Raw genomic sequence first — 14,653 nt, forward strand, 5'->3', positions numbered from 1 at the left:
GCTTTCACTTTAAGATTATGCCCAATGTTCACTTGAAACAAAATTCTTGCACAGTAACTTAAAAATCTCCACACAGGCCCCAGTCACATGTAGGAGACTGTATAAAAATACTTAAAAGGGTTATAGAGGTCAGGAAATTGACTGCGCACTGAAAAATAATTGATGGAACATTGGTGCCTCCTTGTGCTGGATTCCTCCACTAGAGGAAATGTGGGCAGGATTTTTCCTTTTGGTGGGGACCATATGTGATCATTACCTGTGAGGACCTCAAGCAGTGAGTCCAAGTGAGCCCGGATGATAACATCCAGGATTCACTAATGAGATTTAAATAATGTCATGCATATTTAAATCGTCTTTGCGCCCTTTCTGTGCAATTTCTCTGGTAAATCAGTGCCAGTAAGATAATGAAAGATGAGAAACCAGGCATGATCTTGACTTTCTTGCCTTTTGCCCTGTCTTACTAGCTCGCCTTGCCAATCGACTGGTGGAATGAGCCAGTAAGATTGCGGCCTTTAAGTTTTCTTTGGAATTAGCACTAAAGATATCATTAATGGCACCCCAATCTCCTGATAAATACATACAACCCTCTCCGCTACTTGGCAATTGAGTGTCCCCCATTTGCTGATACCAGCACTCCTTTCCCAAGTCAGTCTCACACTGCCATGCAGTTGGCAAAGTCCGCCGCCCCCCCCCCCCCCCCCCCCCCCCAACAAGTTGAGGAGACCAGCAGTCATTCACACCATGTTCCTTTTGTACTCGAGGATTGGAAAATGGGAACCAGGAGAATCTGGCTCCAAACTGACCTTGCATATTAAATAATCCATATCCTTGCTGGGTATGAACCAGATTACGTCAACGCACAGGAGCTAGGAGAATCCCAAAAGCTGTTCTTGCTGACACTAACCTATGGCTCTGTCCTGTGTTTCTCTGTTCCTAGCATGTTTTGCACATGAACGTGCAGGGCTGGAGAATGCGCCCAGTGGACTGTGGAATTGGTAAAATAGTAGGGAGCCAGGTTGAACCAGTTTCCCAATTCAGTCCCGCCATCAGGGAAATTTCTCACTGGCAGGACTAGAAGCAAAGTGGCTGCCTGCTCCATTAAGGCGGCAGCCAATTTGCATTGTTAAAGACCTTAGTAAGGCTATGTGTTTGGAATCATTGGTATTTCATTGAGGTGACCCTGCCACTTCGTTGAGAGGCCCCAAGCTTAATAGAGGCGGTCTGTCTCTCGCAGCCAGGGGTGCGAGAACCAAAGACTCCATGGACAAGGAAGGAGACCAATGATTTCCCCACATGGTTTTTGCCAGAGGCCCCTTGAATTTTTCATTTTTCTTCAGTCACTTGACAGAGGTTCAAGGTCTGCCGAGGTCAGTTTGGAGCCAGATTCTCCCGGTTCCATCAATTTTCTGAGCGTGAATCACTGCTGGTCTCACACACAAAAACCAGTCGCGATGGCTATCAGCAGTTCTGAAGCCTCAGTAGTGCCATCTTTTAGTGGCATTTCTGAGGCCTCAGAACTGCTGACTCTCTGGGCTGGAGATTGCCTGCCACTCTTAATTGCCAATTATGTAATTGCTTTGCGCAAGGTTGGGATCCACTTTTGCCCCAGTATCAGGGTCACAAACCCAACCCCATAGTTGAATCCAAGACAACATAAGAGGCAACAAGGATTGGACGTGAAGTGGCAGAGCAAGAAGAAAAGGGGACATGTCCTCTTTCCATCTGACCCACAAACCTGTTTAACCATGTCATTTCATTAGCACCCGTTAGGAAAATAGTGTATTGGTTTTCTCTGGCAAGGAAATCTATGATGAACCACTTTGTGTAATTAAATAAAACAGTTGAGAGCAAATTGGCAGCATCATTTACATTTCTCTTTCATTTCCATTGACTTCACCTGTTCCCAGTAAGTGTGCTTGCCACCTGATTGAGCACCTGAGTTAAAATGATGGTTGGTGGGTTTCCTAAGGAAATAGGGTGGTAATTTAATTTTCATCATTGCAACTGGCCCCATCTTGTTCCCTGTTGGCTTGGTGACATAAAATTGGAATCATAGAATCAAACTACGCGCAGTCCTCAGAGCTGTTGCTTTTTCTGTGGACTAGATAGCACACTTGTAAATTTGTACATCAGTTGGTTACTGCGAAGGAAAAGCCTTGTGGGCAAGTAATCCAATTATGAGAAAATTACTCAGAATTGTATCAAAGTTCCAACTACTGAAAAAATCTCAAGTTCTGCAATTTCTCATTGTTGTAACCAGCATCATGAGACATTTTAATAGCAGTTTTGGAATGCTTTGAAATGACTTAGTTGGTATTTGCTGCAAATATTGTCAGGTAACATTGTAATTAATTTGTAGAGCTGAAAGATATTGAACAGTGAGCTAATATCTTGCATTGTGTTGACATTAGATGCCTTTACATAATGCTGTGAATCAGTTACTATGGCTCTTATTCCTTCTCTAAAGTCTGCTATTTGCTGATAGATTTGCCACGGACATGATTTTTTTAAAAAACATTGCTTATGTAATTATGCCCATGCACATTTCAAATGGGTCATGATGGAAGACCAGTCTCAGCCTTGAATAATCAAATCAAAATGCTTAAGGTTTTGTTTAGAGATGAGAATATTTGTCACACAGCCATTCATTCTCCCCAACTGAAATGAAGACAGCAGGTGGAATTTAATGCAGTGGAGCAGGAATCAAGGCAAGGCGAGGGAGGACTCGAATCAGATGCCCAATGCAGGAAAATGAAAGTGATGTTGCATGGAAGATGCAGCAAGATAATTTAAATTGTTGAAAAGCTCATTAACTCGTTAGTTCCATCCATATCTCTAACTTGGATTAAATGTAGCCTTTTGAATTAAATGAGTAGCGTGCAACAATCCTACGCTGACAGAAACCTTTGAAAGGTGATGGTTTAGAGGTCAGCTGAAGTGGAACTGCCTTTCATTGCAGTGGAGTCCTTTGGTTGAAATGAGAGAGCGGCAAGTGTTTTTGCAAAGAGGGTCAACTCTGAGGAGGTGAGGAGCAGAGCCTTAAATCGAAGGGATCAGCTGTAAAGAGCTAAGGAACAACTTGAACACAGCATCCGAGGGCAGCGGCAAGTGAAGTGGGTAATATCCAAAGATGGAAATCCTCCTTTGCGTGCGTTTCCTCTGGGTGATCTGGTTTCCTCCCGAAGATTTGTGGGTTGGTGAATTGGCCAAGCTAAATTGCCCCTTTAGCGCCAGGGGGCTAGTCAGGATAAGTGCATGAGATTGTAGGGGTAGGGACTGGGTGAGATTGTGGTCGATGCAGACTTAATAGGCTGAATGGCCTCCTTCTGCATTGTAGGATTCTATGATTCTAAAGTCCTCTGGAATTCATGAGTGCTGGAGGAGAGGCACAGAGGAAGTAAGCACAAGGGCCCAGAGTCAACCGTACTGGTGCTGCAGAGCAGCAAGTGGTGCAGTCACAGCTGGGCAGATGGCACCTGTAAGCCATATGGAACGGCAGCAGGAGAGAGACAGATGACTACTGGTAATGCATCGAAAAGTCTTTGAAACGCAAATGAACTACTAGCAGATGTTTGAACTCCAGAGAACACTGCAGTCTCCAGGGAGATTGTCACTGAGCTCTGTGTGATGTTGCAGGTGATACCCATATTGTGGAACACATTCCATCATAGATGAGGATGGCATGGAGGAGGAGATAGAGGAGGCAGGAGTTTATTTTTATTTATTCTTGGGATGTGGGCATCCAATGGGCTGGGGCAGCTGAGCCAGTGGTGCTGAAAATGACTGCATTACTGAATTTCTATGCCTGTGGCTCCTTCTAAGGATCCAGCAGAAGCACATATGGAATATCCCAGGCAGCCATACACTTCTATGGAAGGGAGATGACCAGTGTCTTTCTTAAGCAGGCTGGAGAATTCATTTGATACTGCACAAATCTGGAGAGCTGGGCTCAAAAGTCCATTGGATTTGGGGCCAGATTATGTGTTCCACATGTGCAGGTTGCCATTGATTGCAGACATATGGTCATCAATGCTCTCTTGGACCAACATATACAGTCTTCAGCAACAACTAAAACTCCAATATTAGCTAGTGTGTGACCACAAAGCAAATTTTGAAGGTGTGTACCCAATTTCAAGGAAGCAGCCTTGATGCACATGTGCTTCTGTATTCCCAGGTGTCACATTTATTCTGTCCACATGCACGGCTCCAGAGATGGATCCTTGGTGGCAGTGGCGATCTTCTCCAGACTTGGCCAATGACGCCTATCAGAAACCTCAATGACATCCAGGAACAGTACTATCCCACCCACAGATTTAAACAGACCATAATTGATCAGACAATAGTCCTGCTCAGAAATGATTCTGTTGCTTGGACTGTTCCAGAGGAGCTGTGCAATGTGATCCAGTCAGATTTTCATGATTCATCATTGTAGTGCCTTGCATGACTGGTGCCACAGAGAGCTTAGACTGGTGCTGCAGAGAGCTGAATCCTTGCACCCTGAGGACGTGGAGGAACACATTCCGCCATGGATGAGGCTGAAGTGGAGGAGACAGGGCAAGAGTTAATTTTTATTTATTCTTGGGATGTGGGCATCACTGACTGGGCTCGCATTTATTGTCTATCCCTAATTGCCCTTGAGAAGTTGGTGGTGAGCTACTTTCTTGAACTGCTGCAGTCCATGTGGTGTAGATCAGGATGGTGAGTGTCTTGGAGGGGAACTTCCAGGTGGTGGTGTCCCATGTGTCTGCTGCCCTTGTTCTTCTTGATAGTAGTGGTCATGAGTTTGCAAGGTGCTGCCTGTTGTGTCTTGGTGAGTTCTAACAATGCATCTCATCAATGACATACATGCCTCAGGGTTCTGAGCCTCTGACCTGCTCTGGTAGCAACAATATTTATATGACTGACCAGGAACTGAACTGGACTAATGGTAAACACCAACCACTCACTTCACCCCCATATACACACCCACAGAAATTGACAGGGAGGTAATGATGGCAATGCAGTCGAATGTCTAGGGGCAATGGTTGGATTCTCTTATTGGAGATGGTCATTGTCTGGTGCAAATATGATTTGCTGTGTGTCAGCCCCAGCCTGGGTATTGTCCTGATCTTGCTACATTTGGGCATGGACTCCTTCAGTATCTGAGGAGTTGCAATTGGTTCTGAACATTGTGCAATCATCAGTGAACATCCCCATTTCTAATCTTGTGATAAAAGGAAGGCCATTGATGTGTCATTGGTGGAGGGAGTAAATGTTTATGGATGGGATGCCAAACAAGTGGGCTGCTTTGTCCTGAATGGCGTCAAGCTTCTTGAGTGTTGGAACTGCACTCATCAAGGCAAGTTGAGAGTATTCAATTACACTCCTGACTTTTGCCTTGTAGATGGTGGACAAGCTTTGGTGACAGTGAATTACTTGCCTCAGGGTTCTGAGCCTCTGACCTGCTCTGGTAGCAACAGTATTTATATGACTGACCAGGAACTGAACTGGACTAATGGTAAACACCAACCACCCACTCCCCCCCATATACACATCCACAGAAATTGACAGTGAGGGAGGTAGTGATGGCAATGCAGTCGAATGTCTAGGGGCAATGGTTGGATTCTCTTATTGGAGATAGTCATTGTCTGGTGCAAATATGATTTGCTGTGTGTCAGCCCCAGCCTGGGTATTGTCCTGATCTTGCTACATTTGGGCATGGACTCCTTCAGTATCTGAGGAGTTGCAATTGGTTCTGAACATTGTGCAATCATCAGTGAACATCCCCATTTCTAATCTTGTGATGAAAGGAAGGCCATTGATGAAGCAGTTGAAGGTGGTTGTGCCTAAGCCACTAATTCTATATTTGTCGCCTGCAGCAGTAGTCATAGGCCTCAAAATATGTGTTCAGAAGGCTACAGAACACCTAATTTTCAGCATATTCCAATAGATATCATTCTCATGAGTGGTCAGCCGTTTCTTCAACTTAATATAATAACCTCACAACTTGATTGAAACATATAAGATCCTGAGCGATCTTGCCATGGTGGATGTGGAGATGATGTTTCCTCTTGTGGGCAAATCTAGAACTAGGAGTCACTGTTTAAAAATAAGGTGTTGCCCATTTAAAACTGAGATAAGGAAAAATTTCTTCTGAGGATCGTGATCCATCATCTCTCTTCCTGAAAAAGCTGTAGAAGCAGAGTCTTTGAGTATTTTTGATACAGAGGTGGGGAGATTCTTGGTAAGCAAGGCGGTGATAGGTTATTGGGATTAAACCAGATTCATATTTGAGGTTACTATCAGATCGACCATGAGGCCTAGAGGCCTGCGCTATTCCCCAGCTCTACTTGCCTCACTTTCTTCACTGAAGACCGCAGGCACAAAACTGAAAATGTAGGAGGCTGTTGTGGCCACTAATGTATCGAGATTTTCTTTATCACTCTTTTCGGGCTTAATGCTGAAGATCCTGAGCTACATGGCAATTCCTCTGGTTTGCAGACAGAAAAATAGTCAGGGACCTTGAAGACATTACAGACAGATCTGGCTAGTATTTAAAATGGCGGCAGCCATCGTTTGTGCTGTCATTAGCTGTTGCTGGGATTTCCGCTTTCCTTTCTTAGTTCCGTCACTTGCTTGGACATGTGTCTCCAACTCTAACTATTTGGCTGGTCATTGCATGATTGTCTTCAGCCTGCTGCTTCCATCCCAAGTGGCAACGCTGCCCACCTGTGTCTCTTGGCGGGATCTGTGATGCCTTCATTAAATTCTACCCACTTTTTCTTAAAGTTTTGTGTAAAATATTTGTTCAAGTTTGTATCATAGTTGTAAGACCAATGATGCATTTCTTTTTCTGTTTTCCTCTGATACATGTTTGCACCTGATGCATCTGGACTTCCCCATTCAGAAGTCCACTAATGGTGCCAAAAAGAGGGTGAATTTATTCAAAAATCCAACTTTTCTGTCATTGTGATGCAAATCTCCCAGCTATTAGTCTAAATTGGTATCAACGAGACTCACCTTGAAATATTTTTTGCCCAGATGAAATGCAATTACTTGCTTTTGAAAATTCAGACAATGTTCCTTTATGTTGGAGATCATTAAGCAGCCACTGATGAGTACAATTTGTAATAAAGAAATGATGAATTTTCAAATAGTGTTGAACATCTGTAATGTTCAATTATAAAATTAAATTCAGGTCTATCAGAACTATAGATACCTTTTCAAATGCATTGCTTTTAACTCTTGAAGTTTTTATATGCACAAGGGCTTTATTTTTAAAAAAAGGTAAATACTGTGGTCTAATACATTCATTATTTAAATCTGGGGTATCCAGAGCACATTTGCCTTACAAGCCCTGGCTGTCAGACCTGCCTTCCTTTTGGGGATCTTGCATATTCCATTGCTCTGCTCATGTTTATTTCTTCTAATCGGAGGTTTTAAGAGGTTGGTTCCTAGAACAAATTTGAAGTACTTTATCAGCATCAGCTGAACAATCAGATGTAGTTTGTATTGGCAGATTGAGCTATGTGCAACTGAATGGGAACATTCATTTAAGCTTTACGTGGTCCACTAGGGCCCACAGGGCTATAGAGAATGGCCCATGAAATTAAAAAAAATGCAAAAGCCTAGCTCAAGTGAAACTTACAGCTGAACTTTTAGGACAATTGAGCTACAAATAAATGTGAAGTTGTTATTTCATAAAGAAATGTTTGATTGTGTCATGTTTTCTCCTGTTTTAGTTTATGCACTGTAAACACTTTGGGGCTTGCAAATATATTTTTTATTGCTTAGCCATGTAGCCAATTACTTGCAGCTGTCAAGCATACAAACACTTTTCAAGTTGAAGGGAGCAGTCAGAAAACTTCCTGTCCTTGACTGCTTCAGAATTTTACTTCCCTCCGAAAATATGTCATTGCTCAAGCATTAAAACTATGCCCCATTTCAAAGATTTCAACATGTTGCATTTTTCTTGGATTGATGAGCTCTTTACCCTTGGGTGGACTATATAATTCCTCATGTTTGTTTTTGTATTAATATTCATGGATTGGGCTGGCTGACTTGTTATACCAGACCTGGTTGATAATCAGTGACATGTTATGGTATGTGGTTTATTATGGAATGTTTTGCCCTTGTTTGAGAACCTGTTTGTCTGTAAACAACATAACTCAAAAACTAATGAAGAGATTTCAATGAAACTTGGTACACAGTGTTGCCCAAAGAAGAACCAATTAGTTTTTTTGGGCAAAGATTCAGATTTGGATCTGAATCCTGGATGTTTTTAAATAATCTAATAGTATTGGGAGGTGGGGTGAATTTTTTTTAGATGTTGTGGGTTGTTTTATTTAGAATATTGTTGATTGTTTAAAGTGTAATGGAGTGTCTCTGCTGCTGTAGTGGAATTTGTACAGCTGTCAAGGTGTGAACAGAGCTTCACAGCCGGTTGTTGGATGTGGTTTAGCCTGAAGCTTCCTCAATCAAATAAAAGCTCTTAATAAAAGAATTTAATTTTTCAGCGCACCAACTCGGGAAAAGCCTCAAAGAAGAGTAGCGTGCTTGTAATAATGTTGAGTTACAAGGTATAGGCTCAATATGGGCCCTATTCACTTGTTTTAACTCTGCTTTCAAAAGATTTACATTACGAATACACAATTTTGACTATATCAAAGTTGTTTATGCTTTTGACTCTTTGATCATTGCTTTTTTTTTGCACCGCATTTATTTTTTACAGTTGATCTTGAAACTTGAGGACAATAGCCTAGGCTAATATTCCAGTGCAGAACCAAAGGAATGTTGCACTGTAGTAGGTGTCATTTTTTTCGAATGTTAATCCAAAGCCCTATCTGCCAGTTCGAGTAACTTGGAAAGATACCATGGCAATATTTTGAAGAAGAGGGGGATTATCCATCAGTGTCCTGGCCAAATATTTATCTTTCAATCAACACCACTAGAAGAAGTTGATTGTCATTGTCACATTGCTGTTTGTGGGAGTTGGCTGACTGCAAATTATCTGTCGTGTTTCATCCATTACTACACTTCAAAACGTACTTCATTGACTATAAAACGCTTTGTCATGAAAAGTGCTATATAAATACAAGTCATTCTTTCTTCTTTTTCTCATTACCTCTTGCTGCAGCTATTCAGAGTTTCAAGCATTTTGTGGAGGCTTTGTTTATGGCACCTTAAGTTTTGTATCTGTATTCTTAATAATTATTTTTTAAAAATTGCCCTTGTCTTGCCTTAGTTTCCAGATATTACAGAAATGCCTATTCTCTTGAGCATCCTTGACCTACCCTGAGCCAGTGTTGCATGAGCATGAATGAATGCCATGAATTAATGGCCCAGATCCTCCAGTCGGCAGCAGACAAAGTCATTGATTAAGTTTAAAATGGTATCCTTGCCTTTTTTGTGCTGGAGCCATTGGATTCCCTAGTCCTGGCTGCCACAGGGATTCAGCAGCAAGGTGAATTGAGGCCTAATGGCAAAATGCAAATGTAGCAAATCCACGTCTATTTTCCATCAAAGGCTGAAGAAACACTTTTTTGAGTTTGTCTTCAGCTCATTACATTGCAGTGTTTGTATTTCCCTATCATAATAAATCATTCCCAACTCAGCCTCGCATGCTCAGCCGTCCACCTGCTGCCCTTGGCTTTGCAGATGATAGTGATCCTAGAAAAGTGTTGTCGGATGACACACTGCTGCCACTGTTCCAACGATGACGGAGTGAATATTTGTGGATGGTGTGCCAGTCAGGCAAGCTGCTTTGCCTTGGATGATGTCAAACTACTTGAGTGTTGTTGGAGCTGCGCTCACCCAGGCAAATGGAGAGTATTCAATCATAGTGATTTCTGGATGGTGGACAGACTTTGGATGATCAAAGTTGAGTTACTTCCTGCAGAATTCTGAGCCTTTAATCAACTCTTGTAGCCACAGGGCTGAGCTTTCCAACCATTTCCACCAGCAGTATCTCCGGTCACACTGACGGCAACTTCCTGCAGTGGGATCCGTAGCTGTAGGATGGCCGAGCCACGCAAAGCATTATAGCCACTGGCAGAATCAGAAGATCCTACTGGAAACCAACATGAACTACATTCTTCAAATGCAGAAAGACACACTGTAACACAACAATATTAAAGGAGGGGATATAGTGAGCATCAAATTGTGGGAAAAAGGGAGACGGCCAAAGAAATGGCTGATTGGGGAAATCATGAAGACAGATTTGGCAGAGGACTGATTAGAAAATTCTGAAGGACAGGGTTGTAGTAGCACTTTGTGGCCACCTGTGGTGGACTGGGGGAACTGAAGGCTATGAAGCCTAATGATGAAGGAATAAAGAGTGTGATTTGATTAAATATTGATTTAACACTGAGGCATGAGAGCCATGGAGCTTTGAAAAGCATGTGAATGATTGGTGCATAGCTTTCTCAGTACAGGTTAGGAGGGAAACAGAATGATTTTGACTTGGTTGAAATTTGTGGGGAGTTGATTTTGTTCAGACGATACAACAGAACATGGGAGAGTTGAATCTGTACAGTGATGAAGACAGGGGGTAGGATTTTGGCAGTAAAGGTTAGGCCAAAGATTGATAAATATTGCAAAGATGGTTATGTGAGTGGAACATTGAGTTGAACACAATGTCAAGGTTACATGCTTCCTGTTTCTTGAGATGGTAGCCAGGAAGGCTGTTTGAATGTAACGCAGATCCACAAAAGGGATATTGGGATCATGCAAGATTTCTATTGTCCACCCATTCAGTGGCTGGAAATAATTACTGTGCCCATTTCCTTGAATTCAAAATCATTTTACAGCTCCTGGCAACCTCCTGTCCCATGGCAGTGTTGTGTTTTTCCCTATTATGTGCAAAATTCCCTTTCTTGGTCTAGAAACAGCTTTCCTTATTTTTTTCTTCCTCCCTCACTGATCTTGTGAATTGCATCATCCAAGACAGTGAGGCTGATAGCATAACAGTGGATTTACTTAAAAAGGCAATCACTGTGGGATACCTGCCATTCAGCATACCCTTCAATGATCTCAAACTAACATACTTTTTCAGTGTCAGTTAGTGAGTTTCATCATTCAGTTATATTTTCTCATTTCAACTCAAATTAGCTGAGTAAGACTTATCACAGAATTGCTTAGTGCATAGAGCCCTCATTGAGGTTAATATGTTATTTGTCAAACATTTTTAAGATATGAAGGGATGGAATCAGAGTGGAATAAATCAGGTTCCACTTTCTGAGAGACATAGAACAAATGAACTTAGATGTAAAACTAAATGTGAGATTTGGGAAAGAGAGGAAGTAAAATCTGTTGTTTGGCTGTGAAATGTATCACCAGAATTTGGGATTGGAGGAATGGCCACAGAACATTTAAGAATGGATTAGATAGGTTGCCAAAATAAATGGGAATATAGGAAGTGGAGAGGGTCATTGGATTAGGGCTATTGCATTAATGGAGCTATACAACCTGCTTCCTGTCCATGAGCTAAGTAAACTGTTAATCATTTGCCTACATAGCTCTTTTTCAGCCAACATTTTAAGCAAAGGCTTATCCATTTATTATGTTTATTCAGATAAGTCAATTTCAATACTTCCTCCATGCCTTTCTGAAATTGAATATGTATTGATTGGTTTTGTGGCTAATGGAGAAGCAATGGTGCTCATCACTGACCTCAAAGAAAGCTGCCCACAAAGACCGAGTAGTTTCTCTGACACAGACTTGCCCTTTCTTGATGTCACCTTGAATCTGGCACCAAGTTGACGAGAGAAGTTGCAGCTTCCAATAACAATTATGATGCCAAGCTCGGTAGTAAGTTGCTAATCACATTGAAATACTCTCCCAGACAGCATAACACGAAGTAAAAAGCAATGAATTCCTTCACTTTTAATTTTTATATTTTGCAGATTGTAAAGTAAATGATTTGGACATAACATGGGCATACACAACATAGAAGCTAAAATATCACAAACATTTTAAAAATATTCTTCAAAATTATAAGAAATTTCTTATAAATGAAAAAAAAGCATTCAACAAATATAAAATAACTTTCTCTGGACCAGAAAGGCTGTTTAGCAGGATACCAGAAGCCCTCTGGTTTGGATTGTACAGGGCAAGGCATTTCTATATTTTGAAATTTTCTGGAATATAGAATAAAGCTGGAATGCCTAGTAACAAGTGTGGTGATCAGAAGGTAATTTTGTGCCTGAAACATAAACAGTGATAAAACATTGTGAAGAACTAATACAAATTGTTTTATTCATGTAAATACTGTATCTTCCATGTTACTAATGTACTGTGCTGTACTAAAGTGATGATGGCAAGGGAACAGGTGATATTAGGTGACCCAGAATTAGTATTACCAACAGAACCTGGGTAGGGGAAATAGGATAATAATTTTACCAAAAAAAACTGAGGATAATTTCCCTTCCAAGAAAGATTATGTGGGTCTATGGAGAAATAATTCGTGTCAACTAGTGTTTGCAGATTTTGGATTTCCAAATTGGACAGTTTACAATGTAAGTATGAAATTAATACCCTGTTTAAAAGCCCAGTTGCAACCCGTTAAACAAGGCAAAACATTTTTGAGGGCTTTTACTGTGAGACTAAGAGTAGAGATTTTGATCAGTTCAATAATTTCTAATTATTTGCATACTGGAGGGCAAAACAGCCCACCTCTGGAGAAGCATGGCATCACTGGCAGCAAATTCAAGATTTCATTGAACATCTCCTTGCACAAAATGCAATTTAAATAGGAGCCTTTTGTTTTTAGAAGTAACAAGGAAATAATATAAAGATCCCTTTATGTATGCTAGTATTATTTAGGTAGGATAAGCTTCTGTAATAATTGTCATTAGGTTATTCAGTCAAGAGCTTAACTATACAAGGACTTTGCAGTTGACATCTGTAGGTAAAGGAAAAGGAATCATGGCTGATGTATTTCACATACTTTTACCCTCCAGTGGTTCCTGAAACAAAATGCAGTGCTCAATTGCCCCTTCTTTCTCTACCACCCATCCCACTCTGCCTCTACCGGAACTGAGATGACTTGAGATTATGCAAAAAAGGAATTGACTTAATCTGTGTGTCTCGGTATCAAAGCGGACTTCAGAGAACCAACAAGACATTAAACAAGAACTGAATATTTTCAAAATTTTCTGTATGTTCGTTAGCATGTTTTCCATCTCAATTTGCTGGAGGACCTACTCTTTGACAACTCATCCCGTTCCAATCGTGGAATGATTCTGTCCCTCCTGTGTCTTTAATTTATTTTATTTTAATTTCTATTGTTTTATTCCTCTTTATATTTCCTCATGTTGGTATTACTTAAGCCATCGACTAACTTCATAGTTTTTCATTTAATCACATCAAAGGGCATTCTAATCATACTTCTTATGTCTGTGTGTGTTTGTCCTTTCCCTCAAAGTTCCTTTGTTCTATCTCTGTTTAAGTATAGTTAATTTTTTTTTCCTGGGTCTAACTGCCAAAAGTTTTGGCTATTTTTCCTCCACAATGGGTTTCCCTAATTTTCTGGGTTTTTTTCTTATTTCCACCATTTACACATTCTTACAGTTGTTATTGATTAAATGTTTACAGCCAGCTTCTGCCGATCCTCAGACACATGTGGATATAACAGTCTTAGAAAGATGAGTCTTTTGGATTTAGTTAAATGCTGTGTGAAACTCTCTCGTACAGAGGCAATATACTTTGAATGATTCTGTGTAAGAGGAGTCTGAAGCTTTACTATCTAGTGCTTTATTTGGGAAGTATGAATTTGGCTAGGAGAACAGAAATTGACAATGGCAACAAAGTCTTTGAGTGTGATCTATGATTGCAATGCTATGCTCAAGAGACTTTAGTATAACTAGACTTTTAGCTTTGAATCTGAGCAGTCATTTCTTAGATATTTGATAGTAATTCTTGGTTATCAACAATGCCTTGTTGTCTTGGTATAGGCAATCATGTATCATTCTTATTGGAAAAAGTGGGATGTGGGGTCCGTTAGGTATAAGAATAGAGGTGGAGTGAGTTTTGCATCTTCCGTCAATTCCCCACTTCCAATGCCCCCATCACTTTAATGTGGGAAGTGGTTTTCTCAATTACCCCTCTTCCTCCTGCCCCACACACCCTGTGGGGAACTATGAAATTCAACCCACGGTGATTTTCAAAAGAGATGCTAAGTAAATGTGACACAAGATACAAAAGAACAAAATATCAAAACATGAGTAATCCAGCACTTTAGATGCATATTTTTCTGAGGAGTTGAGCAATGTGCTTTCTGATCTGAGAATTTGTTAGAGCAGTAACTTTCAGAGAGCCAGGAGTGGCTCTGAGAAAAACAAAACAAAAAAGCCGTAAATTGCTGTTTTTAAAAAACTTATTTGAAGTTCAGATGTTATCTTCTCATGCTTTACCACATATAAACCTTTTGGAGATTTTGTGGTATATCCACAATTTTTAAAAGAAATTATTTTGCACAATGATTTTGTTACCATCCTACTTACATAGACATGAACTCGCTTATCACAGCATCTATTTTAAAGACCCTGAATAATTCTGGAAAATAAACATTGCTTCAAGAAAATCTGTGTACATTGTTAATTTTATATCAACTGTGAATAACCATATGCAGGCGGAGGGCATTGACTGAGTTGTTACTTGAGCTCATGTAAAAAGG

General features: G+C 40.7%; 1 protein-coding gene across 2 annotated transcripts in view; it reads left to right on the plus strand.

The window, feature by feature from the left end:
* LOC145338627 (receptor-type tyrosine-protein phosphatase gamma-like) overlaps window positions 1-14,653 on the plus strand; it is a 693,461-nt gene that overhangs the window by 47,308 nt on the left and 631,500 nt on the right. The gene's annotated exons all lie outside the window — the stretch shown is intronic.

The sequence above is a fragment of the Carcharhinus amblyrhynchos genome, chromosome 3 (assembly GCF_965287045.1).
Source record: "Carcharhinus amblyrhynchos chromosome 3, sCarAmb.v2.hapA, whole genome shotgun sequence".
Taxonomy (NCBI): domain Eukaryota; kingdom Metazoa; phylum Chordata; class Chondrichthyes; order Carcharhiniformes; family Carcharhinidae; genus Carcharhinus; species Carcharhinus amblyrhynchos.